This window comes from Lepidochelys kempii, chromosome 21 (genome assembly GCF_965140265.1).
Source record: "Lepidochelys kempii isolate rLepKem1 chromosome 21, rLepKem1.hap2, whole genome shotgun sequence".
Classification (NCBI taxonomy): Eukaryota; Metazoa; Chordata; order Testudines; family Cheloniidae; genus Lepidochelys; species Lepidochelys kempii.
This window is the reverse complement of record NC_133276.1, coordinates 10873087-10900157: the sequence shown is the minus strand read 5'-3', so window position 1 is coordinate 10900157 and position 27071 is coordinate 10873087. Positions and strand designations below refer to the sequence as shown.

The 27071-nt window shown below is 50.9% G+C and overlaps 1 protein-coding gene across 3 annotated transcripts in view; it reads left to right on the top strand.

Annotated features, from left to right (window-relative positions):
- Positions 1-27071, top strand: part of SPDEF (SAM pointed domain containing ETS transcription factor) — a 57419-nt gene that overhangs the window by 12248 nt on the left and 18100 nt on the right. Inside the window, exon 1 of one of the 3 annotated variants that reach the window (XM_073319469.1) lies at positions 22544-22606. The exons of the other annotated variants lie outside the window; for them this stretch is intronic. The gene's annotated coding sequence lies outside the window, so the exon portion shown is untranslated. Of the gene's footprint in view, positions 1-22543; positions 22607-27071 lie in introns of those variants that run through there. 3 annotated transcript variants of the gene reach the window in all.

Below are 27071 nucleotides of genomic sequence, written 5' to 3'. Positions count from 1 at the left end.
CTACCACTGCAATACAAATACTAAACAGTAATACCATCCAACCTAGTCCATGCAGTCCTCTTTGTTTTTGTCTAATCTACCAATCCAATCTGGTCTAATCTAACATCTCCTATCCAGTCGAGTTCTAATCACCCCTGATTGCTGCCGTTGGGTGGAAAGCCTGCAAAGTTCAAGGTCCCCAAACTAAACTTGGGAATTTTGGCACTTGCAAACCCAGAGAGAATGTGCACATTTCCCAAGCAAGCACGGAAGGTGCGTGAACAGCGTGGCATAGGTGTCTATTAGTGGAGTGACTGGACCTTCAGAATCCGGATTAGAAATGGACCCAAACCAGAACCTTACTGCTCCCCTGACCCACACTAAAATTTTAGAAGGGACTGTGGCGTGAAGTAGGGTTAGAAGGGACCTTAAGGATCATTTAGTCTCACCCCCTGCCAAGATGCAAGATCTGTTGTATCTAAACTGTCTTCTGGGTTTGTTTTAGGATTCGAGGAGCCAGGGAGGGCCTGTTTTCCAGTTCTGGTTTGGCTGAAACCAAATTCTTGGGAATTTCTAGCAGTCACTCTGAAACAGGATGACACATTTAATATTGGCATTACATTTCGTCTTCCATTGCTGATCGTTTGAGCAGAACCATATAGCAACTCCAGCCCATGGTGGGGGTGGAACTGGGAATTGAAGGTGAAGCCTGAGTACCGCTTACGTAATCTCCAGCCCCACCCTCACACGCCTGGGCAGCAGCAGATGGGGAAGGCAGCTTCACCCATGGTGTGGTTGGCGCTAGCAGGTGCTACTGGTCCTGCGCACTTGGGAGCACCAACAACTCACTTCAATACTGAAAATGAAAAGGAGTTGGAAGGCGAGGGAAGTCCTGTGCACCTGTCTTCCTACACAGCAAGCTACGGCTATGAGCCCGTGCCAACCGCCCAGGGTGGGCCCCGCATACAGCTGCCAGCTATGACTGCTCTGTTTGCTTCTGGCACCAGCATAAACTCCCGTAACTACCTTTATGGCAGCATCTGGGAGATGGGGCAGAAGGACAAATGGAAGTAATAAATGGGAGTGACCCCTATCTCAGTCAAGTCATCCCGATTCCGGAGCTGTGACTGGCTAAAAACTGGTAGTGTTGACGGAGGAACATTTATTGTGACTCAACTGGTCCCTGCTGTAGATCAGATAGTCACGTAAATCATTTTCCAACTAATCACACCATGCTTCTGGCTTCGTTGATATATCTAGTGGCAGAGAGTTCCATGGGTTAATCACACATTATATAAATAAGTGTTGTATTGGTTTTAAATGTGCTGCCCTTCTGTTGTTTTTTCTCCCTAGCATTTTGTTTGGTGCTGGGTTGGATCCAAGATACCTATTTCCCAAGTCCAATTTGGATGCCACTGAAGTGCTGGGAATGCCCAGAGTGTATTTTGAAGTCTAATGATGACTGTTTAAATACCAGTTACATTTGCAGAAACACAAAGCCCTTGGAGGTGAAGTTTTAAATTTATTTTTTGTATTTCTGTCTTAACCCTCCTCGCTTCCCTCTGATGTTTAACCTCTAGTTTGTAGGCTGGATTTCCATGAGATGAAGGATTCCTGTCTTGCTGAGGTAACCTCTTGCACCTTAGTATTTAGTCATACTGAGAGTTATCTTCCCTTTGCATTCCTGCTTCCTCTTGTGTATAGAGGGGTATGTAGCCTTCTAGCTTTGCTTAATTAGCTTCCACCCCCAAGACCTGCTTTGCCTCCAGCATTTATAATAGTGTTAAATATAAAATATGTGTTTTTAATTTATAAGGGAGGGGCCACACTCAGAGGCTTGCTATGTGGAAGGGGTCATCAATGCAAACATTTGAGAACCACTGGTCTATTTCATACCGGCTGCTGCTGGGACGGATTTTTTTTTTAATGATTTTTGCATGCACTTTTTCCTTTTGCAAATATCCCCGTTGAAAATCAGGATCTGGCTATTACCTGCCAGCGAGCCAGGCACTTACTAAAGCTGTTTCTCCCCAGAAAGAGCCTTGTGACCAATCCCCTCCTTGCAACTGAATAGGGATTCTCAAACAACTGATCCAGGGCCTGTTTCCTCTCAGGATACAGTTCCCTTTTCGGATCGTCTGTTATGACTAAGGGTAATGCAGATGCTGTTTTTCTCCTTAGCTGCTGCTCTGTTGGTGGCTAATGACCTGGGACAATGGTGCTCAGACATCTCCCGAACGTGCAGCTGGCAGAAACCCATCCGATCAGCACATCTCAGTCCACACCTAGCTATGCTGTTGCTATTAAAGATACCTGTTCTTGCTTCCAGGGATGGCAGAGCCCATCAGACACAGGGAAGGCCCGGCTAACTTGGCAGGAGGTGAGGATGGTACAAGAAGCAGCTCAGACAAAATACACAGGCCTGGCCTCTGCTTCCTGCTGGCCATGCCAGTTTGGAAGCATAATTCGATCTTGTGTTTCGATCATTGCAGCAACTGTGGCAGCTCTGCTCAGGTTACAGAGCCTTGTGCTCCGTGACTTCCGAGCCTGCAAAGGAAACCGTGATTGAATACGTGACATTGACAACATTGCAACAAAGCAGAGATGATGTTGACTAATGTGCAAGCTTGGCCACTCATGGGGTCCTGGGTGCATGTTGCTCTATTAAAAGACTTTGCCCTGCTATAACACCTCTGATCTGAGGATCTCGTGGCGCTTTATGTTCATTAGCGGACGCGTGCACACACCCCCTCACGATGCGGGTGGTCTGTACCTTATCTGTAAAATATGGGATTAGAGAGGGGAAGTGACCTGTCCAAGATCACGCAGTGAGTCAGTGGCAGAACAGTACCTAGGTGTCCTGACTTCCTTTACCTAGCTCCAATCAGCAGTCAACACTCCCATTCAGGGGTGTGGGAATGATTTGTATAGGGGGGGTGCTGAGAGCCATTGAACCAAACCAGGCCTGCTGACAGCAGTTCCGGGCCCCAGGGCTGTCCCTGATGGAGGGTGGGGCGGTAGGGACAGAAGTGACAAATCCGTCACTTCCAGGACTGACCATGCTGGCCAATCTTGCCGGCCCTTGGGGCCTAGAGCAGTCACTTGTGCCTAGGAGCCCTGCAGCCCGCTTGGGCAATTTAAAAGGGCCTGGGGCTTCCAGCTGGGGGCTCCTGGGTCCTTTTAGATTGTCCAGGGCCCTGGACAATTGCCCCCTTTGCCCCCCTCGTCGGTGGCCCTGAACCAAACTGTAAACCCTGCATATAATGGAAACCACTTCAAGCCAGGGGGTGCAGCAGCACCCCTAGTTCCAGCACCTGTGGTCCCGTTCCTATGTCGTTTTGACTACACCCCTCAATATTTGTGCGGGACTTCAGGAGAAGGGACAACAGCCCTACCCTGGCTCCCCCTGAGTCCCGTTGCTAAGGGGGCTACTTAGACCACCTGAGGCTTGTTCAGGTTCTCTGTGTGGTTGTGTAAAGCCCTGGTGCAGTCAGGCGAAGTGGTGATTTGAGCTGGTGGAGGTCACTCCTGGATGCTGCCCTGGCATGAAACATGGGGAATAGCAGCTGTGCAATGCCACCCATGGAAGTAATTGAGGCAAATCCCCAGCACAGGAAAGGCCCTAAACCCCCCAAGATGGGGAGCGGGGGGCGGGGGGGGTTGGGCAAGAAGCTACAGAAAGTATCTGCCAGTGAGAGAATCTTTGAGCTGCCTCTCCCATAGACAGTGCTTCAGAGTTAGGAGGGGATGGAGAGTGGTTTCTATTTCCCTTTGACAATGGGGACCGGTGCCGCCCCCCGCCAGCGAACAGCTGTAGGCAGCTGCCCAATAGCAATTTCAAGCATCCCACTGGCATGGGGGGTGGCCATTCTATACTTCAGTGGTAGGATCAATGTGTATCCCGGTGGTGGGGCCCGTGGGGGAATGGAGACTCTCAGCGCCAGCTTGTACGAAAAGCTACAGACTCTTATCTGCTTCATTTGCCCATGGGAAAAAACAGCTTAAACTGCTTAAAATAAACAGCTCAGTCTTCTTAAAAGCAACCCCCCTGGGCAGCGAGTTGAATGAACGGCCCCTATGCTGTTGTTTCTAATGTTTGCATGTGGTTGGCAGGCCTTAAGAAGCTGCCATGGGACCAAGGTGGTTATGTATACAGCTGGCAATCTCTTTCCAGCCTCAAATTCCCATGGGTAGCGCCGGGCAGGGTAGCGCTAAGAAACGTAAACACCTCGCAACTCGGAGGAGCTGCGGCGTGAGCGCGCTATATGTCCCTGTCCTTAAAGAGCAGGGCTCCTCGGAGAAGAGCCTGTGAACTCAGGTCCTGGAGCGTTTGAGTGCGAAACACTCAGGCTTCACTTCCGTTAAGGCTGCAGACTCAGTCCAGCTCTGGGAGAGGGAGCTGAGTTCTAGTCCAGCAGATGCATCATCTGCAGGCTGGCTGGTCAGGTTCTAATTGTAGGGCTAGTGGTGTCAGGACCTCCACTGTCTCTGCATCCCTCACTGAAGGCGACAGGAATAGCGGCGGATCTAATGTGAGCGCCGGGGGGTTGCACTGAGGGCAATCCTTGCCTGCAGAATCTGTATTACTAGTGATGACTGATGTATCAGAAAGGGCCCCCTGTCAGATGCCAGGCAGAGCTTGCAGGGCTGGCAATGAGAGAACCATTTTATTTTATTTTATTTTTACAAATGAGAGCAGGGTCTGAGACATGACATAAATGAAGTGCCTGGCACAAAGCAGAACCATGCAGTAAGGTTCCTGTGGGCAGAGTGCAGGGCATTCACAGGGCGCCTGCAGTCTGATCACTCGGACATCAGTTAGGTCCCCTGGAGGAGGCTGATTGGAGTAGCTGAAGTTAATTATTTAATCAGATGATGGGGGAAAAGGGGGCTGGGTGAGCTAAAGAACCCATCAGCTCAAGGAAGTGAAAGTGAGAGGAACGGGGCTACTTAAGCCCCGTCTCAGAGAGCTCAAATAAGGGAAGAGGCTGGAAGCACAGGGGACACTGCAAATGCGTGCTGTACAGGGCTGTCAAGGTGTTGGAGGTGGGACCGTAAATGAACGGTATGGTCTGGATACCCAGCTGGTGGAGTCTGCCTAGGTTTCTGGGGTGCAAAAAGACAGGAGCAAAGTCCGCCCTCTTAGGGTCCGCAGAGAGCCGGTGAGGTTAGGTCACTCACTGGCCTTTCACCATGATCAGCCTTGGTTTGAATCTTGGCTTGGGATATAGATGCAAATGTGTTTGTTGGGTGGTGTATTACCATCCCTAATCACCCCGTGGTCTGGATATGACTGGCAGGCTGCTTAAGAGGGGACTCGGGTGCATCAAGGCAGGATTGAGGTGCCTCGGCACAGCTGTCGGAGACTCCTGCCCTGGGGTGCTCCCAGGAAGGACTGGGATGCACTGGTGAAGCATGTGCACAGGTGTGACTGTATGTCAGGGCTAAGCCGTGGATCAAGCCTGAATCAGCAGAGCTGTGCAGACATCCAGACGTGAAATATCAGGATGGTCGCTGGTCAGTGTACTTACTGGCGCAGCTCTGCCATGGTAACAGGATGTGAGTTCAAATTATTTCCACAATGAGGGGAGCGGGAGGTAGTGCTGGAGACTGGTACGAGCTTTCTGCCCCCTGTGCCCATGGGGGCATAATCAACCCACCAGCAGTTTGCAAACTTAGGTAAGTGAAGCTGCTTAAAACTTCACCTTGGGCACTGCATCCCCCTCTCATTGCTGCAGGTGATAGCTTAGCAATTGTTAATCTACTTCAAGGGGCTTAATGCTTTGGAGCTGCCTGCTCGTTGGATATGTCAGTGACTGAGGATTGACAGAGGGGCAAGGGAAGGCATAAACCCGTCTGTAATGGAGCGGGGGTTAGGAAGAAATGTTTGGGTCAGAATAGCCCAGAGCTGCTTCCTGCAGCCTTTCTTGAACCTTCTTCTGAAGTCCTGGTGGAACCAGGATTCTGGGCTTGTTGGACCTTGGGTCAGATCTGGTTGGTCAGGCATTCCTGTGCTCCTGCCTTTTATCCCAAAGCAATTCTCTGGGTGATTTCAAGAACCTGCTTTCAAGGGATGCCAGAGCACGCTAGAGGTTCTGACCTTCTAAGTATGCTTTAGCCTGCAACAACGTAAGAGAGCCTGCAATAACCCTCATCAGTGCACTGGGAGGAAGTGGACGAGTATAAGCAAACGTAGACTGCAGAGCAATTAAGATTACACGCAGGGAAGGGGGGCGTAAGCAGCTTCCAGGACAAACACCAGCAGCTAACTCATGGAATTACCTTGTTTCTAAGGTGACAGAGTTGGTCTCCTTGCAGAAGCGCTTGGGCTGCCCCTCCTATCTGGGGTGTACTCAGCCTGGGAGTGTTTCCTTGCTTCCCCAGCTGCTTTGCTCCTGGAATTTTAGGGCATAAAGAGACATGCCAGTGGGTCATGCATGGTAGGAAAAGACCTGCTGTGGCTGTCGTGAATGTAAAGGGGATTTTCTAAGGAGGCTGCTGGACATGGGCAGACCCTGTGCTTCTCCCAGCGCTGCCTGAGCCTGCCTAGCACTGCCATGAGCTACCCGGCTAAATGTGCCTCCCACGGGATCTGGAGGGACGTTGTGCAGGGGAAAAGCAGAGCTAATTTTCCATCCCGTGGCCCTTTCAGCCTTTGGCCCTTTTTTGTTGAGGCTGTTAATGATGGGACCCATTAGTGCCAGTTGCAGTGGTGGGTTATATGACGAGATGCCGTGTCTGGAGGGACCTGGACTGACCTTCACCCGGACTCCTTTCACTTAGGGGCCATTCTACTTCACACCCAGGGTTCCACAACGGATAAAATGAAGAAATCTAGCAGCATTGGAGCATTGGGCAATTCCACTGGGTTCTGGTGCCAAATCTCTTGAGGTTGATGTCTGTGGTTTATCCAATGACATCAGTATCCCTAAGTGGTTTTTTTTACATCTGTATGTTACATGGCTGCTTATCTCTTAGTCTAGCAATGAAACCAGAGAGAAGCCCAGAGAGATTCCTCCAGTCTGATTCATGTCGCTTTCCTAACTCTGTCATGCTCCTGAGCCACGCACTAGGAGTTAAGGTGTGACAAGCGTACCTGAATTGGAGCCACTGCATTCACAAAAGGGACCAGGAAAAGTTTAAAAATCAGCTTTTATAGCTCTGGTGTTGCAAGCCACTCTTTTAATTTCACTGTTTTGCATGTGTAACCAGAGCTGTTTTGAATAGCTGTTGTGACCGCACTGGGGTTGCGAAAGGCTGGGCTTTCTCATTCAGCCAGATTTGCAGCCCGGGGAGCCGGTTCTATCGGGGCTCTGGATCAGCGACGCCTGATCACGGGAGGGAAATCTGAGAGGCCTGGACAGGCCAAAGTGTAGGCAAACCAGCATTTATATGGTGGGGTAGGGGCTTCTGCCCAGGAGGGAGGGGAGTCTTACCTTCTAGGGCGCGGGGCTTCAGCAGGAGTGGGGCTGAAGCCCTGAGTCCTGTCAGACACTTCTTGCGAGGCAGAAGCTCTGGATCCCAGCAAAGGCGTGCCTCGGCGCTCAAACTTCTGAGGAGTGTCGTATGCGGCTTGGAGCGCCAGTAAGTTTGGCCACCATTCCACGTATACATGGGCTTGGCTGAAGACTCTTAGCCAATCTGTGGCTCTCTGTCCCCTCCATCGCCATAGCATCCGAGCAGCTCACGCTTTTTTAATGTATTTATCTTCACAATACCCATGCTCTTCTCCTCGTTTTATGGATGGGGCTGCATGACTTGCCCAAAGAGTCTATGGCAGAGAAGCAAATTGAACCTGGGGCTCCCAAGTCCTCAATGAATGCCCTAACCATTAGCCCATCTGGTGACGGCCCACATGGCTTAGCGTCTGGCAGGACTGGGCCTCTTATGGTGTAATCTTCATGAACTCCTTCCCAGGGATGGGTGGGAGGGGAGTAACTGTGCCTCACTATAAACCTGGGGAGTGGGATTGTCAAAAGAGCTGGCCTAGCTCAACTCCCGTTGACTCCAGTGGGAGCAGAGGTGGGCCAGTGAGGAGTTACAGCATGCGGGACAGGCTGGGGAATAAAGAACAGAGCCCCAATTTGATGCTGTGCTTAGAGCGAGTGCAATACTCCCTGGAGAGCACCGTGCATGGAAATGGTGTCAGGCTATGCCAATAAAAATCGCTCTGAGCTACTAGTATGCTTACTGTTTATCAGTTGTGTTTCCATAGCACCTAGGAGCCTGAGTCATGACCCGGGACCTCATGGTGCTAGGTGCCCTACAAACGCAGAACAAAAAGAGGGTCCCTGCCCCACCAGAGCCCAGATGTGGTGGCTGAATTAAACCAAGCCTGTCACAGGAAGACAGCTCTGCGTACTGCTGCTCTTCATTGCTCCCTTTGGGTCTCAGATGGCTTCAGGAAAGAGATCCAGTCAGCTTGTAGTCAATTTCCAAACAGAATTAACGGCAGTTTCAGACCCTGCCCCTGAATCCTTTTCCCTGTTCTGGGGCTTTTATGTATTTTTCTTGCCCCAAATAAACAGGGGAAGCAGAGAGGGCAACTCTCTCCAAAGCGCTGCCAAGTTCACAAAGCCAACAGCTGGCAAAGCAGGGCAATTGTGTTTTCTCTAATCTCTTTCGCTTATCAAAATCTCCGGTGTTAGCGATAGCAGGAGTAGGGAAAACATTTTCAAACCAAAGCGTGATCTTTACACTGAGAGAGTCCCTGAAAGGCCAGGGTGAATGGGATTTGGGATGCAGCGAGCAATGGTCCCGCGTGGGCTGCTTCCAACTCCATCCCATTTGCTCAGTAGTCTCAAACTGGCTGCTTGCTTGGCATGACTAGACCCTTCTCTTCTCTGGTGGCTGAGGCAGGCTGGCTGCTTTGTTGTTGGTCCTGGTGCAAAGGTGATAAGACAGGGAGTCCCGCCAATGGTGACAGTAAAGAGTAGCCAATTCAGCTTGCCCAAGCTGCAAAAGCAAGAACCCCCTCCCCACAAATCTTTCTATTAGTCCCCTCCTTCCTGCTGAAAGGCTGGTTACTGCCCCAGCATGTTGCTCGCATGAAGTTCATAGGCCTTTCTGTGTGCATTGGATCTGCAGTTTCTGGAGGTCGTGTGTTGAGTCTGAGGCTTCCATTACGTGACCTTAGACGAGAGCAAGTGGAGAGCAGGCATGTAATTAGAGTGTGTGTGTGTGGCTGATGTGACCTTCGTGCGTAGCCTGGGTGGGCCATGGGACGCTAGCATGACCTTAAGGTGCAGTGTGTGTGAGGCTGGAGTGACTTTAGTGTGCAGCACATGAGTGGACTTGTGCGGAGTGTGGATAATGTGCCGTTCCTGTGGGACAGCCAAACGGTGGAAATGCACCTCGGGCACAATGTTAAGAAAATAGCTCTTGGAGCTGCAACTTATGCTAGAATGAGCAGCGTGCTTGGAACGGCTACATCGGTCTATGACTGTCTGTGCAAACGAGCCCAGGAAGAGCAGTAGCGACAGACTGGGGAATCAAGAATAGACCCCGCGCTGAAGCTGTGCTGAGAGCAAGTGCAACGAAGGAACCTGGCAGGATGCTGGACTTCGAGGACCAACGGTCTAATCTGGGACGGTCGATCCTATGTCTGTCCAGCGGTGCTTCTGGCGGAGCAATCTGAGTGCCCAGCTCAGCAATCGCAGAGGGATTGCCATGGCACTGAAGGAGCACATCCGGCACCTGCCTCCGCTATGCCTGGCTTGCGCTGTGCATTGCAATTTCCCTTCCCTGTCACGAGCACTGAAATTCAGTCAGTTTTGTGAAAATACAGGAAACCTCTTAAATGGCGTTAGCTCCAAAAAAACAGCTGTTCCTCAGGGCGGAGGCGTTCAGGGGCTGGGATCCTCCCCCCATCCCTGGCTGCTGCTTTTCGGAGACTGGACTGGTTCCAGTTTGTGGAGCGCAAATTGGAGATGAGCCCAAACCCAAGCTCTGGGGTCCAAGTTGGGCGGGATTCGCATCTGGATCCTTGCAGCCCAGGTCTATTGCTAGTGTCGATTCAGTATTGCCCTGCCTCACAGTGAAGCTGCAGCAGGTTGGCTGGCTCCCAAAGGAGTTCCTGCCTTGATACTCCCTAAATGTTTTTGCTACCGTTCCCCTTCAGGCACAAAGAGGAGGTAAACAGCCCCCTGGGATTAAACAAACTGCCACAGAATTGAATAATTTTAAACCCTGGAACCATAGCCTGACCCTGCACATTTAGTGTAGTGAGCGTTTGTGCTGTGTACTTTCACACGCAGAAACAGTGTTCCCTCTTCCTCTCCTAGGTCAGCAGGGTCTGCAGAAGGGATGGTTCCCTCAGGGAAACAGGGCACGTTAGAATGAGGCTAGAATCTGCCTCTGCTGATCTCGACAGTCACCTCAGTCAGGACCCCCTTGTCCCACTTGGGCCCAATCGGTCTCCTCAGCAGGAGGACTGGCTGATTTGGAGCGCAGCGGTCCTTTTCTGTCCTGGCTGTGGCGGCCGCCATCTTGGCCTGGGGAGTGAACTGGGGACTTCCAGAGCTACAAGTTTGAACTGGTTTCAGAGTAACAGCCGTGTTAGTCTGTATTCGCAAAAAGAAAAGGAGTACTTGTGGCACCTTAGAGACTCGCCAATTTATTTGAGCATGAGCTTTCGTGAGCTACAGCTCCGATGAAGTGAGCTTTTGCTCAACTAAATTGGTTAGTCTCTAAGGTGCCACAAGTCCTCCTGTTCTTTTTAAGTTTGAACTGCTACGGCTCGAGCTCAAGAGCGAAGGCACTATAGGGTGGGGGGAGACACGTAACACACTCACCAGTGTGTTAGACCTGCATTTTGGCTTTGTTATCCCTGAGATCTGAGCCAGTGGTGTCCAATGGATCACGTTGCTCTCCCAGTATTACTCGTTCCCCCTGGGCTGAGGACCACTATCTGCTGAGAAGATTAGAAGCGCTGTCTCCGCAATGAGGTGGCCGTGTTGACTCATGTGACTCTCTCGTACGTACGAAGAGGCCGCCATGTCTTTCGCAAGGACTGGGATCCACTCTATCCCTGCAGAGGCTAAATTCCAGACATCCTACGCTCTCCTGGAGGCTAATGGAAGTTGCCCATATTTGATGGTCCTGAATTTCCCTCCCCTCTGAGCCCTCATCTTTTTGGGATTCACAAAACAAGGTGACATCGGGTAGGGAAAGAGCAGTAAATTGTTTATCTGTGGATGTTTGTCTCTCTCTCCCTGTCTCTGGGGTGTATGTGTCAAAGTCCTGGTCATCAACATCACGGTTCCTGAGAAAATTCTGAATAATGGTTTAGGCAAATCAGGGGAATTGTTTTTGCACTGTCCTATAATCACATGTACTCTCATAGTAAAGAAGGTAAACAGGCTGCCCTGCTCAGGCAAACAACTCTCTGAACCTCCCCACTCTGTGCGTGTTGGCTTTACCACAATAACTACATAATCAAGAAATGGAGAATGTCAGTAGCAATTTGTCGGCTGGTGTGTTTTTGTGTTTATTTTATGCCCTATCTTAAGTTTCCACATTTGAGACACACCTGTGTTTTTGTTCATAAACTATGATAAAGTTATCACCGCTTGGAGAGGGTGCAGTGGAATAGACGTGAGCTCTGTGCCCCGCTGAAAGCAAGCAAGGACTGAAGTAGCCGTGAGTTGAGCTGGGCCACGTTTTTCGTATGAAACTGTTGCCTCCAAAAAATGCAGGTTTGGGTCGACTGAAACCATTTGCAAATTCACATCTATTTTGACAAACTGGGTTGGTTGAAACCAACAAAGAGAGAGGACTGTGTTGGAAGTGTAGAAACAGACCAGTTAGAGTCTCCAGAAATGTCTCGTTTGCTTTCTCCAGCTAGACAGTCTTCCCAAAACTGCTAGTACCACCCCCTGCTTTAACCCAGGGATTAGGGCACTCAGCTGGGAGACCCAGGTTTGAATTCCAACTCTGGAACAGGGACTGTAACCTAAGTTCTCCCCTTCCCAATCCCACCGTGTGAGTGCCCTGACAGCTAAGCTATTGTAGCATGCAGCTCTCTGTCTCCTCCATGAAGCTGTTCCACTTCCTATGGAATAGGATAGTCCCCCAGGAAGGACTGTATAATCCTCCTGTTTCGTATGGCTGGTTGGACAGAGCCATGCCATTGGCTTAGGAGATGGGGAGAAAGGAGGAGCTCAGAGCTGGGATCTGATCCAAATCTCCTTGTGGTCAGTGAGGGTCTTACCATCGACACGAGAAGGCCCATTATTCCTTAGTATCCCAGAAGGCAAGAAACTCCATGAGCAACCAAGAGAAATTTGGCTCTGACATTGAGGTGCTTAGATCCCCCCGGAGTTGCAACTGCTGAGCATCTCTTCGGGTCAGACCCTTTGCAACCCATGCTGATGAAATCCATGGGTGCACCTGGGACTCTCCCCCCCTCGATTGACCTAGTTACTCTATGTTCGCTAGTGATCAAAGATGGTGCTCGTGTTTCAACTGTGGTTGCTTCCTGGTTCAGAGCCCGAATGCGTCCTGCAGTGAAGTTGTGAATGAATGCTGGGTTGGTCCCGGCACAGTTAATTTCATGGCATCCCGACCGCCAGATTATGGAAGTTCCAGGGTTGGGGTGGGGGGTCAGGAAGGAGAAACAGGGCCAGGTGGGAAAAGGTTCATATCCAAATAGAAATATTCTGGGGACAGGATGGCTAATGGGCCATGGACCTTTTCAGTGTGGTCAGCACCCAGTCCAAGTGGGTAGTGAATGAAAGTTTCCACTAGAGAAGGACTCATTCCCAAACCCCAGAACCGAACATCCCTGATGCTTTTATGGAGACGCATGGACTCTGACCCCAAATTTTGTAGGTGGCATGTCTCTCTCTGACAGCTTGAGCCTACATCCCTGGATATTAGGCCAGCATGTGTCTTGGCCTGTCTCTGCTTGTTGACATCTAAAGGTTGCTTGGTGGCCTGTGTGAAGTGAGCTGATGATTCTCAGCCTAACTTCTTAGTGGGCAGATGTCGGCATCACCATACAGGAGGATGGCCTGGGGTCAAGGTGTTAGCCTGGACTTGGGAAACCTAGATTCAATTCCCTGCTCTCCCAGACTTCCTGCGTGATCTTGGGCATGTCACTGTCTCTCTCTGCTTCAGTTCCCTGTCTGTAAAATGAGGCTCTTTCCTACATCCACCAGTATGTTGAGAACACGGCATGTTGCAAGATGCTCTGATACTACCATAACTGGGGCCCACTCGGTACCTTAGATGCGGTCATTGGATCAGCTGTAGGCTAGACTGAAACCCTAGGGAGATGTGGAATATGTGCATAGCTCACCCACAAAATCTACTTAACAAACATCTGCTGCCGATCACAAGGGCACCCATGTGGGCGGGCTGGGGCGAGCCGAGGGCATGCAGGATACTTCTGCCCAAGGGGGAACCGCTAGCCGTAGAGCTGCAGCTGTTCCAGGGAGCTTGTCCCCAGTGTGGGTACACAACCAGCAGCCCGTGCTGCCTGCCACGTGTTACGGGCCGGACTCTAATGACAAAGCGCTCATGGAAACGAACAAAGAAAGCTCGCCTGCAGCAGCCAAAGCTGTAATCTAGGGGAAATGTTCTCCCCCCCGATAAGATAACATTGATGCATTTCAAAAGGGAGGCTGAGCCCCCTGAGCTGGCGATAGCGTGGGAATGTGCGTGGGGCCCGTGTGCCAAGGCTGCTGCCGCTTGCTTGTGGCACTTTAATGCGCAGCCTTCCTTTATTTTTACTAGCAAAAGAGCTTTTTGATTGTGCGCTTATCTGGGTTGTGGGTTTTAAAAGCCATTTCCATTGGCACAGGCCTGATAGAGAAAATGAGGACCTTTCCCCTCCGGGGCCCGTGGGTCAACCGCTGCATGAGCTGTTGCTGGGGGAGTGAGTCTGGTGCGTGCGTCCCGGGCTGCTAAGTGGCACTTTAACGTGTTCCGAAAAGCAGTGGCGAGTTTGCACAGTTCCTTCTGTGATAACAAAGAAACATTTGTTTGATGCTGGCTGTTTTCAGTGGCGATCAGAGATTTGCTCTACGCAGGGGCTAAAGAGCATCTACGCATCTCTCTAGTCTATAGGAAGTTAGGTTTGGATTGCCAGCTTGGGCAGCGTGTTCCTAAAGGCACAGTGGGCCTGATTCTCCACTGCCTCCCGCCTTGCCGCCTTTTATCCCCGTGCAAAGGGGGTGCATAAGGTGAAAGGAGACAAGAAGCAAAGGAAAAGGCAGAGGAAAGAAAAATGGAGCTCAGAAGGGAAGCTAGGGGACTAGAAAAAAGGGGCAAGACGGGATTGCTGCCGGGAAGGAAAAGGTTGATTAAAGGGGCGAGAGCGCGTTGGAATGTGGCTGTCTTAGTGGGAGCTCCTGCTAACGGCAACTGGAGGAAGTGGTGGCCACAGGACTGCAGGGCAGCCAAGCCTCAGCCCCTGCTATGCCACCCCTGGCTGTTCAGGCTGGTTTAACCCTCAGGCAGATAAACTCTTCTGAGAGCTTGAAAGGGGAGGGGGTCCCAGGGGATAGCCCTTTTCTTTTGGGAAGCGTTATCTGTTGATGGTGGGCCTAGAGCAATTGCCTTGTTAAGGTCTTGAGAATATTTGCTTCCTACAGAAGCCTGGTGGTGGTTGTGGGGAGCGGGTGCGGGGAGGGATGACTAAAGTGGTTTGCGGGATGGAAAATGTGCTCCGCATGTACAGACATGTGTACGGGTGTGTCTGTGTGCACACACACATGTGTATGTCCAGAAGGATTCACCGCTCTGTATAGGAACCACACATGTTGATGCTACATCTGGACTTGCTTTTATTTCCTGGGCTGTTGGTCTGTATCTACACACATGCACGTGTGTGTGTGTGTATGTACGTGTGTGTGTGTACACATGTACATACTTGCACTTGTTTGTGTACAAACCTCTGTTTGCACATATGGGCCTGTTCTTATATAGATTTGGATTTGTGTGTCATTGTTCTCACATACACACCAATCTGTAGTTTATATGGATCTGCATATTTATATATTCTATGGACGTCTCTGTTTGTGTCCTTTGGCATCTCTCCATGTGCATATGAATGTGCTGTGTATGACCTTTGCATGTGCCTGAATGTGACCCTGTCCGTATATATGGAACCCTGGAGATGGTTACATATGGACTTGTTTGCTTGTGTGTATCCAGGTATAAGTCTATGCTTGCTTGTAAGTGTATGTAAGGATTTGTCTGCATATGGCCCTTGATATGTGGCCTGAGCTTTTGCACACGTGGACCTGTTTGCACATGCAGTTGTCATTGTGCCTGTGTGTAGCAGATGTGTCTAAATGGCTCTCGTATGTCTGCATGCATAGCCTCTGAGTCTGGGGACACTGGTTGTCCTTGCATGTGCAAATAGTATGTGCCAGCCTGGAGTGTGCCATGCATACCTTTGTTTGATGTGACAGCCCACGAAGTGAGCACTTCTTGTGAATGGGATGCGGGGAAGTGTGCGTGGAACTTCAAGGATGTAAACAAACATCTGTGAGCCTATCAGCGTGTGTGCGCTGCAGTGCTTATCATTCGCAGAGCCTCTGCACTGGCTGGCTGGCTGGACAGTTCCTAGGGATGGGACTTGTATCAGCCTGAAGAAGCAAAGATGAAGCCATGCTTGGAAAGCAGGGTGAGAGGGAGCAGAGGGATAAGACTTCTGCCCTCATGATCCTGAGAAGAGGTTAGAAGGATGTGGGATGCCGCTGGTAAGTGCAATAGATGGGCTGATGCCAATCCAGAGATCTGTTGTATGACTTACTCTGTCCCTGGTGTCTGGGCTGAATTGTGGTATAGCTACGTACATCCTGCCAAGCTAATTTTAACTTGTGGTTTCGGCTGGGTGCAGTGGGCCTGAGCTACCTCTCACCACTTGGCTTGAGTCCTCTGGCTTCCACGGAGTTACTTTGGACTTGCCCTGGTGTGGGAGACTCAGTCCCAGTATTCCTCTTCACTCTCCGGCCCTATCCTGTCAATCAGCTGCCATATTCTGTCCCATATGCCGCAGCATTTCAGCGGATGAAGAGCTAAGGAAGGAAGGTACGATAGACATGCCACGTAAAAGTGCATTTGCCCCTTAGCGGCTGTCACGGTCACGTCACACACCGGTGGAGGGCTCTGTAATGCTGGGGACAGTTGAGTTGATTAAGAGGTGGCTGGAGCAGCCTTAATTCTGAATTTCCTGCCATTCAGCTTGGGCCCCTCAGCATCTGTTGCGCGGGGATAGATTTATCACAATTTGTAGCTCATGTTCCAGAGAAAGAATTGGTCCCGTGAGATCGGAAGGGGAGTGGATCTATGTGAAGAGGAGCCAACAGAATAGGAGGAGATGGTTCTGCGCCAAAGGGTACAACAGAACTAGAGAAGACTTTTAGGGTTAGAGGCTCCCATGGAGTCAGGAGAAGGGGCTCCATCTCATCCAGCTGGGCAGCACGGACCCCACGGCACCAGTGGGGCATTGGGACCCTGACAATAGTGCAGGGCCTTCCTTTCAAGCCGCCCACTCCATCTGGCGGTACGTAGCAAGGAACCTTCTTATCCCCCTTCCACGCCAGCCTACAAGGACCCTGCGTCTTCCCTCTTGAACAGTGCTGGCAGCAAGGGTCCATCGTACCGGCAGCGGTTCTGAAGGGGTTAAAGGTTAGATGGGCAAGGTAGTGGTGTTGTGGGGAGGGTGGGCAAGGGGGGGATGAGGAAAGATTCCTGGCTCTGAGTCCCAGCAAGGGCCTGTGCATGAAGGATGATCCCCCTAAAGGGTTAACCCTGGGCTAGGATATTCAAACACCTCCAGCTGAGGTAAGCACACTGCTTGTTTGTTCAGGTAAATAAGGAAGGAATTAGATATAATGGGCAAAGGAGGCCTTTGCGGAACACTTTGCATTGTAGCGCTCAGCGTCGGGGTACATATCGAGAGACAGATGCCTTTAGCTGAGTGCATTTCTCCATAGCCCACCACTTCTTTCCCACGCCTCCCCCATCCCGTGGCGGTCTCTTCTGGTGGCACTTCTCAGAGGGCTGATGCTTCTTGGCACACTCCGCCTCCTGCAAACAGTGTCCGGGTGAGTGACGCAGGGGTAGGGCTCTCGTCCCACCCCCCTGCCCAGCACTCACCACGAGCCAAGTCCCTGCACCCCAGTCCGCGCCTCTGTCCCCTCCCCATGCCTTCCTGAGACTCTGAAGGGAAGGGGGAGAACTTTTCTAACTTTCTTTCTGGATTGATGCTACAGCTGAGAACCCGCAGATCTCTGCACACCTAACGGGTAAGTCCGCCTAAGATAGTCTCGCTTCAGTGTTATGTCCGACTTACCCTCCATGGTGGTGGGGGGTACACCCTGGACCCTAAGATCTCCTAGGTTTGTTCCATCTCCGCTCTGATCCAGCCCTTTTTCTCTCATCTCCTGTCCTGTGTCATCTGAGGTCAGCTGGCTGATTCTGTGACGTGGTCACCTGGCTTTTTCTTCCCCTTGTTTTGAACGACCTGGTGAAATATCTGGGGTGGTTCTGAGATATTTCCAGGTTGTCCCAAAACTTCCTACTTCAAGATTTCTTGCACCTTCCTCTGAAGCAGCTGGGATCAGCCACTCCTCAGGAAAAGATACTGATCCAGTAGATGACTCCTACAATCCTAGGGGGCAAATATCCAAAGGCACAAATGGGAATTAGGTACCCAACTCCTCCTGAAAGTCAATGGGAGTCGGCACCTAACTCTCGTTAGTGCCTTCGAAAATCCCCCGCTAGAGCTTAGAATGAGGGACTGGGGGTCAGGACTCCTGGGTTCTGTATCTAGCTGCGTTGCTATACGACCACTGACTTAAAAAAACAACCGTGCCTCAGTTTACCCAGCTATGAAATTTAGACAATAACGCTTGTGTCTGGGAGTATTTGAGGGCTTAACTGATATAATTAGTGCATTGATTAAATAAGTGCCCCTGGAGAACCTCGCGTAGATGGCCCATAGAAGGGTAAAGTACTTGTTAGATACCACGCAGTATAAACAATGACAATTGTTAGTATACAGATCACCAGGTTTCAGTGACTGGCTTAGCTAAGCTGGGCATGCAAAGGGCTGGGGGCGTATTTGTAAAAGGACAGTGGGTGCTGTTAACCCTTTTAACCAGGCCGTCCATGTCTCAGGGCTGCCCTTCATGGTTTTCAGTGCCAAAGGCAAATTGGCTCTGGGTCTCATTTTTATGGTTATGCTCGGTTAGTGAAACACAAATGACACCTCTGATGCCAAATCCCTTACAATACCAGCTTTCTCATGGGCAGGCGTCTCTGTGGGGCAAGCGACTTACAGGGGGAGGCAAGTGCTGATATAAATAGGGGCTCTCTGGATTTTGATGGGGAACACCAAGCTCCACCGCTCCCCTGGGACACACACACAGGTTGGTGCTTAATTAAGATAGTCAGCTAGCCACTTCCCTTCCCTCTCTGCTGTTCCACCTCCCAGTGGGAATGGAGAGGTGGCAGGTGGAGAGGGCAGCTTGACCTGGGCTGCAGAGATCTGTGTGAACATCAAAGACGGCACCCAAGAGTCTCCGCATCGGGTGCAGGTAAATGAGTGGGGATCTGTGTATTTGCTGTCGTTGGAGGGGGTGGGGGAGGAAAGCTGATCTGTGCTCTCTTTTTAATAACCCAACAATAACTTGTAGAAAAGTCAGCTAGGAAGAGAATTGCCCAGGAGGAAGGTTGTCAGCAAGGTCCAGTGAGAGATGGAAAGACAGGAGAGAGAGGCAAAATCTTTTTTCAAAGTCCTAAATGCAACAGCACCCAGACATATTTCCCTGTCATCCTTAACAGGCCATGTGCCTCCCTGGCAGTCAGTTGAGTTGGCATCAGAGATCAATACGGTGCATTGACACCAAAACTTTTGGGGCATGTGACCGTTCCTTAGGAAAAGGAGAGAATGGGAGGGAACTAGACTGGATTCTGTATCCTGAGATTTCCATCCTCCCCGCCCCCGTGAAGTGGAGGAAACCTAGACAAGACATACAGACCACCAACCGTACTCCACTGCTGAAATCAAAGTTCACCTGGCCTGTCTATAGTCCGGGCTCTTGCCAGGTCCAGGAGATGAACTGAGTGAACAGGACAGGTCTGGATCATTTAAAAGTCTGTGAGGCTACAGTGTTTGAGGGACCTCTGAACCTCACAGAGCATTGTTGGTGTTGTTCTGGCCCATGTCCGTTTTGTGCTCTCTGGGGAGGCGATCCCACAGCCCTGAGGGTAGGGGATGCTGTTTGGTCATGTATCCAGCTCATTCCATCCCGGAGCAAAAAGCTAGGCCTAGCACGCCTTGCACCCCTGTTCTCAATTCAGCATGCTCAGAACCCCCCTGGATCCAGAACCAGGGACAGCTCTCAAACGAAGAGCTTCTGAGTCCTTGCTCTGAACATCCTGGGCCAAATTCTGCCCCAGGTCCCCCCTCAAGCAGCCCCAAAGAGAGGGAGTTTGTCCACAAAAATGGCGGTGCCTGGAATCACTCATCACTTGTGAAAACCTTGGCTGTGAGCTGCCTTCCATGAGGGTGGCCTGGGTTGGTTTACTGAGGCCCCTTCTCCCTTAGCCCTGTTTGGTTACGGGAACACCTAGAATCCACTTTCATAGTTAATCTCATGGCCCTCAATAAAACCATCTCATTTCCTTCTCGCCACCAGATGTCTGGCTGGCAGAGCAAATAGGCTGGTAATCCTTTCGCACCCAACCTGCTGGACTTTGACAGCCTTCATTTCCCGGTGCTCCCCATTCACAATCAGCTGAAGCTGACTCTGTCCTCAGGCCGATTCCAGTGAATCTGAGGTAACCCGTAGTATTTCTAGAGTGCCTATCTCCTTGGGATGTCAGAGGCAGTGGTATCCTAGTAACCCCTTGTCAGACAAGGGTCTGGAGGGCATGTGTCCAGCACAAGGTGGGAAGGAAGGGACTGAGAGACAACCTCAAAGGCAGTGGGTGAGGAGCAGCAGGATAAAGCAGGGATTATTGTACTCCATTGGGAACGGTGATCTGGCCTGGCTGAGCTTTCCTGGTCCTCAGATTCGTGGGAGCCAGTGTGAAGTAAAATGTGAAGGGATCTCCAGCCGATTCTCCCACACAGCAGCTTTGGCTACTTGTCACCCTTATTTGGGAGAGAGGGTTTATCTGGGATGAGGACGGAGGCTCTGGAAGACGTGGGGTTCTCTTTCCGGGTGGCTGGAGGCAGCTGTGTAGATTGGGGAACCTGGAGAGCAGGGATGGGCCCAAACAAAGACTCCAGTTCCAAACAAACCCAGACTTGGAGGGGACATTGAATCCATACTGAGCAGCTGAACCCAAACCCTGGATCCAAGTAGGACCTACCACAGACAGCAGGGATGTGATTGCCGATGCACTTGAGGACCCTGCCCACTAGGGGCACTGTAGTGAAGCTTCCTGTGGAGGTGGCATAGCCACCACGGGACCAGAACTGAGGCATGAGGCTGGGGAGAGCGGAGGCTGGCTGTCGTTGCAGCCGTTTTGAAGAGCAAAGGCTGCTGTCGAGAGCACAGCTGAGTCAGCCACTGGGTCTTTGGAGAACTCCTGCTGAGAGGTATGGGGGGCCCAGGGGAGTGGGAAGGGATAATTTAACTGGTGAGCTTTGGGAGGTGAGCATGGACACGGGGAGAACTTCCACAATGGGTAGAAACTTGAGTCTTCCCCAGGGTGCTCATTTGCAAATCTTTCCAGGCCACGGTTTGCAGACTCAAGAGTTGCAGGCGAGTTTTGCAAAAGCTTCTGCCTCTCTTGGTCCTTAGCTGATCTGAGCCTCTGGGCTTCAGAGGCCATGCATCACTGCTCCCAGGTTAGACGCTCTTGCTTCTATGACCAGCTGGTCCCAGCTGGCGAGGGAATGTGTGGGAGAAGCAAGCAGAGCCAAGCAGCTCAGCCCTTGGCTCTCTCCCCCTGGGATGCTTACAGCCGGGCATAAGGCCAGCCTTGGGGGCTGCTGAACCAGTTACCAATGGCGACACCTGCAAATCCACCCCTGCAATTGGGGATTGTTGAGATCTCTGCAGCCTGCCACATCCTTTGGGCTCACAGCATGGTGCAGGCTCAGAGAGCTGGGGCATTGGCCTATGTGATATGCAGAGAGTCTCGAAACTGGGTCCTCCGGCGTTGCCAATGTTGTCTTTCAAAAATCCAGGACGTGCCTGGTGGGGGCGGGGGTGGGGGCACTGGGCCAACTTTGAGTGGCATCGTGACCCTGTGCGCCAGGTCACAACACCAGCTGCCTCCCCGTCGCATGCTAAATTGGCCTGGGGATGCCTTTGATCCCATATGGCAGCCATGGGGTAAGCGCCACTTGAGTGGCCTGGGATAAAAGGCATCCCGGCCTGATTTAGTAAGGGACAGGTGATTTTTTTATTTAAATAAGGGATGTCCCTTATAATTCAGGCCTGTTGGCAACCCTAGGCTCCCTCTGCCAACCCTCCTGCCAAATGCTCCGCTCCATGGGCATGGCCTCAAACTGTCTCCCCACACCAAGGTGGAGGTGCGGGAGGGGGAGGGGGAAGAGGAGCACTGTCAGGCCCTCATGAACCCTTACATCCCCACTGGGGCACACTAATTCTCAGGGTGCTGGGGCTAAAACCCTGGTCCTTCAGCACAGCCCTTAGCCTCTTGAGGGGCAGCAGGTCCCATCGGAGCTGCAGGTTAGTGACAGGCCCTCGATCAGCCCAGCCACTGGAGGGTGACGTTACACACCCATAGGGCCAGGTTGTTGCAGCAGGCACCAGCTAGGCCTCCTAATCTCTCCCCCAATGCCCACCAAGGTGGCTGAGGCATGGGCGGTATGTAGGCACTGTAAACTGCATTAGTTGGCTCCAGGGCTGAGGGAGATGGGTGCCTTGCCAGAGAGAGGGTGCACCAGATGGAGAGGGTGCAAAGACTCCGCCTCCTCCCTGTGCAGGGGAGTGGGCATGGTGGGCTCTCTGGAGTGCAGGGACCACTCCCTCCTAGCGCCCTCCGGAGGCGGCAGAGAGCTGCACTGCCTGCTCTGTATGGCTCCACAGAGCGAGCTGGCTGCTGTGGGAAGTGCACGGTGCAGTACGTGTGCTCACCCGGAGAGCCTCGGAGCCTCCCGGCACTCCCCCTGCTGCAGCCCTGCCCTGGTGCCAATGAAGGGCTGTGCCTTAATGAGGCTATGGGGTCCCAGGCCTGCCTCTCTCCTACCCTGTGGGAACAGCTCGTGGAGGGGATCAGCTGGGGAACGGGGCTTGGAATCCCGCTGCTGGCAGGGCTGTTTCCTGGCTCCCTACTGCAACAGGGTCATAAATTGGACCATTAGCCTCTGGGTACAGGAGAAAACATGCCCGGGACCTGCCTTTGTCATGTGGCCCTTTCCAGGCAGCACCAGAAACTTGGCACAAGGAGAGAAGGCCCCGGCTGCCCCATCAACTGCATTCTGACTATGCAAAGCAGTTCAGCTAATGTTCTTTGGAGCCTGATGCCTTGAGGCATCCTCCTCGTTTATACAGTTACCTACCTCGTGCTCTCACTGGCCTGCCTCCCGCAGGCAGTTGTTCCTCCGTCTCCCTTTAGCCCTCTGAGGATGAAGGGCTGGGTGCCCTCCAGAGCTAAGCCACCGGGTCAGTGCGGAGGATACAGGAAGGTAAGATGGATCTCCAAAGGGCCACACAAGGGGGGCTGGTAACTTTGTCCAGCTCCCTTTGGGCACAGAGAGAAAGAAAGAGCTAGTAAGATTTTTTTCATATACAATTGTTTGTTTTGTTTTTTTTTAATGGGAGGCAGTGTTGTCTTCTGCTTAAACCACCAGGCCAAGAAGCCTGACTCCTGGATTCCTGACTTTGGCATTCACTCCGTGTGTGACTTTGGACGAGTCACTTAAATGCTCCATGCCTCTGTTTCCCCTTCTGCAAAATGGGCATAACAACTTTTGCCAAGTGCTTTGAGATCCATAGGTGCCACCAGTTGTTAAATATTGTTTTTAGCTGTTGTGATGTGTTTGCTGAATTCCTTTCCAAAGTCTCATCCTAGCTTAAAAACCAAAAAAAAAAAAACCCCATAGGAGCTGCCTATTAACACTCTCCTATCCTATTTTAATCTGAAGCTTCTTTTTACCCACCGGGTCTACAGGATTGGGCTGGAAAACTAGGAAGAACAGGCTCCCTTGTGAGATATCTGGGGATCTTCCCTCTTGGTGAGGCTCAAAAGGCAGAGGAAACAGCCTTTCTTCCTCGTGATTTTTCAGGGGATCAGCTTATGTTCCTGACTAGAACCCAAGATACAGAGCCAGCATAGGGATAAGGGGCGGGCGAGGGAGGAAGAAATGTAGTTTGGTCAAAGGTTCAGGCTCCATCTGAGTTTATCCACTTTGGGTTGCCTGACGGTGGCATATACCTGCCTCCTCTGAAAGCATTTATGGCCACTGGATTAGAGTTGAAGACTACTTTGGCTTCCTTAGTCCTACACGGGCTGCTAAAAGGTGTCAGATTCTTCTCCAGCGTGTGGTCTCTCCTCTTTAGTTGTCTGAGACGTCTCAAACTTCCTGTTCCAGGAGGGCTGGAGACACAGAACTGGAACCTGGCTTTGGAACACTCCCTGATTTCTGGGGCCAGCTTCAGTGAGGGCGAGAGAGAGCCTAGGGAAACTGAGACATGTTTTGTGAAACCCCAAAGATTGTCGAGGTTTCCTACAATCCCACATGCCCCCAGGCCTGCCGGTCCCCTGCTTAACACTTCTGCTGGTTTGCATGCAGTCGACAACAGTTGGGAGTGCTATCTGAGCTTGCCCTAACCCAACCTGTTTCGCTGCGGATTTAATTTTAATTAATGAGCTCATTGTTTAAGGTAGGTTTGTTCTTTGCTTTCAAAGGGCTTGATCCCAAGTCTGTTGAAGTCAATAGCAAAGATCTCATTGACTCATTGGAGGAGGATCATTATGATACAAATAATATCTACCTCTTAGTCATGCAGAGATCTCAAAGCACTTTACAAAGGAGGTCCAGACCATTCTCCCCACTTCACAGATGGAGAAACAGAAGCCCCAGGAGTGAAGTGACTTGCCCAAGTGGCTGAGCTGGGAATAGAACCCAGATCTGCTGAGTCCCAATCTAGTGCTCTGTCCACTAGGTCACACTACCTCCCCTAGGTCTTATGCGTGTTGCTGTTCTGCGTGGAGTTGGCCCTGCAGTGCAGTGTTCAGATCCAAATTTTCCCCAAAAGATAAGAGCTGAGGTTTGGGCACATCTCTGAGAGCCACCGTCCAGCTTTCGTTACAGTGAATGCTAAAACTCCGATTGGCTCATTCAGCAGATGCTCCCAAAAGCGATCAGGCAAAACGTTTGAGAAGGATTTGGCCAGAGCTGTGTCACAGTGTAAGTCCCCCTGCCTCCTGGGGGCGCCATTCCCTATTTGGGTGGGAGAGTTGAGTGAGCGAGAGTGAAGAGTTCATTCCTTGTGGGTTTCCAGCCAGGTGAACAAGAAGCAGAGTATCTCTGGTGTCCAAAGGTCTCAAAGCCAGCCCAAGCGTTACATGCAAAAATCACATGAGTTTTCTTTGGCAATTTGGCTGTTGGACATTCTCATCTAGCTGGGTTTTGCTTAGTAGGGGGCTGCAGCTGGGTTCTCTCTGCAGGTTCAAGAGCCTCAGCAAAGCTCTCTGAGCCTTGTGAGCGAGTCTGGTGTTCGTAGCCTCCAAACCAGATGAGTTTCATCTGCTTTGGATCTTTTTCTTTGCAAACATTTTGCACAGCGTTCGTCCCTGTTGTCGGATTCTGTTTAGGAACTGTCCCTGCTCCTCGGCGAGCAAAGCCGAGCTTTGCATCTAGGATCTTAGTGCACTGACATTTCCAGTGGTATCTCGTCAACTGGAAAATCCCACCTCTGCCCCATTCTCTCTCTAGTCAGCTATCTATTAATGCTTTTATACAGTGAGCTCCTTTGTTGGAAGGTGTTATGGACAGGTAAAAAGGCCCCACCCCATCCCAAAGTCCTTATTCAGGCAAAACTGCCAATGAAGTCAAGGAGAAGGGGGAATCTCTTATTTTCTGTCCTGCTACAGCTTTTCTCTGCTGGCAGAGACCTTCCACTCCCTCCATACTGATGGTGGGTGGGTTGAAGGTGGTGGGGGTGGGTGGGAAGAGGGACACTTTTTGTTGCAAGAGCATTCTACTGAATTTTTTCTCCAGTGGCTTGGAAAAAATGGAGGTCTGTGTTTTAAGCTGCATGCAGTTATGTGGGATCGATCTTCCTATCAAAGGCATGCATCACATTAGAGTTGAATGGAATTACATGGGCACATCAAAGGAGAATGGGGGTACAGGCTGGAACTCACCTGCACATGGCTAGGCTGATGAAATCAGAATGATAAACAGCTTGCATGTTTTTCCTTTAACACCATTTAAAATCTATTTCACACTTTAAGGTGTGATTCTGTTTGTCAAATGACTGTGAAAAAATGCCCCCTCCTTTCCCATCAGATCAGCTCCTGGTATGTATTTAGAGCCAGAGTTGATGAACCTACTTTACCATATTATACACCTGTCTGCCCTGCCACACTGGCACAGTGAAGAGTGAGCAAGCTGGAGTCAACGCCTCATGTATCTTCACCAGCCCTGTTTGCAAAATTCCAATATCAGAGTTAATTGGCACTCCTGTGAACACCCAATGATGGCAAGGGACATGTACTGATGTCAGAGAAAGCAGAATTTGACTTGCAGACCCTTCCTGCCTGGTTGTGATGCATGAGAAGGAAATACCCCAGCTTGACTCTCAGATCCAAGGGCTGGCAGTTGCAAACAATGGGACAGATGCAGATCAGTGTAGCTCCCTGTAGCCAATAGAACTATGCTGGTTTATACTAGCTGGAGATCTGGCCCAGGACCTTTCTACTTGTAAACGGAGCCCAGTTGGTCTGGAGATACTGAGAAGCAAGTCAGGAGCCCCTTGATGCAATTTTTACACTGATATTTTTTGTACAGTGACACTTCTGATCTCCCCCAGCTCTTGTAGAGTTTGCCAAACAGCTGAGGTGGAACGTAACTGTCTGCAGGTAATAAAGGAAGGAAATACCAGTGAGTCAGGGGAATTGTTTAGGGTAGTAAAAGGGATCATTAAATGCAACTGAGGCTATGCCTACCTTTAAAGTGCTACAGTGGCATGTTAGGACTTTTTGTGCGCTTCAAGCTTTCTGTGCTCGAGAAACAAATCAAAAATTGTTGTCAGGGCGGCAGCTCAAACTCAGAAACCCTCAGGCCTTGAGGGATTTTTGTAGCTTGGTGACAGTTGTTTGTTTTTAAAGGTTGTAAGAGTTAATGCCTTGTTTCCTTTCTTGCCTGGATACTTGAATCAGCCGTGCCAAAGTTCTTCTGCTAGAGACTAGAGAGTATAACCGTAAGGGAAAGAGGGGAGGAAGAAGAGGAAAAGGAAATAGAAAAGAGAGACTTAACATAGAGAAATATTTGAGTGCTACATACCAATGCTCCCCGATGGGGTCATGGTGACCTCTGTAATTAACGTTCTGGAACCATTGGGCCAAAGGAATGATCCCAGCTGAGACTCTTTTTTATAAACTTTTATTTCAGCTGCCTAATCCACCGAGCCCTGATGCTCATTTGTTGTCACAGGGCTTGTCCACTTGGCAAATGGCTGCCCAGCCCAGCAAGCCAGGGCATGAATCTGCCCTCAGATCCCATGTGGACTCTGCTACACATAGGTGGCAGGGGACTAGGCCAGAGCAGGGCTCAGCTCCCTTTCCCCAAACATATCTACCAGCTCCCCAGTTTTGGTAGAGCCCTCCTGTGTACATGACTGGCTCAGGAGGCAAACCCCCACATAGAATCACAGAATATCAGGGTTGGAAGGGACCTCAGGAGGTCATCTAGTCCAACCCCCTGCTCAAAGCAGGACCAATTCCCAATTTTTGCCCCAGATCCCTAAATGGCCCGCTCAAGGATTGAACTGACAACCCTGGGGTTAGCAGGCCAATGCTCAAATCACTGATCTATCTGTCCCCCAGCAGTTTGTTAGAATCTGCACTGGAATTTATCTAGGGAGTGCAGTGGCCTTTGGGTTCCCTTCCATATTGTCTTGCTCCGTGAACTCTGGGCCAAATCC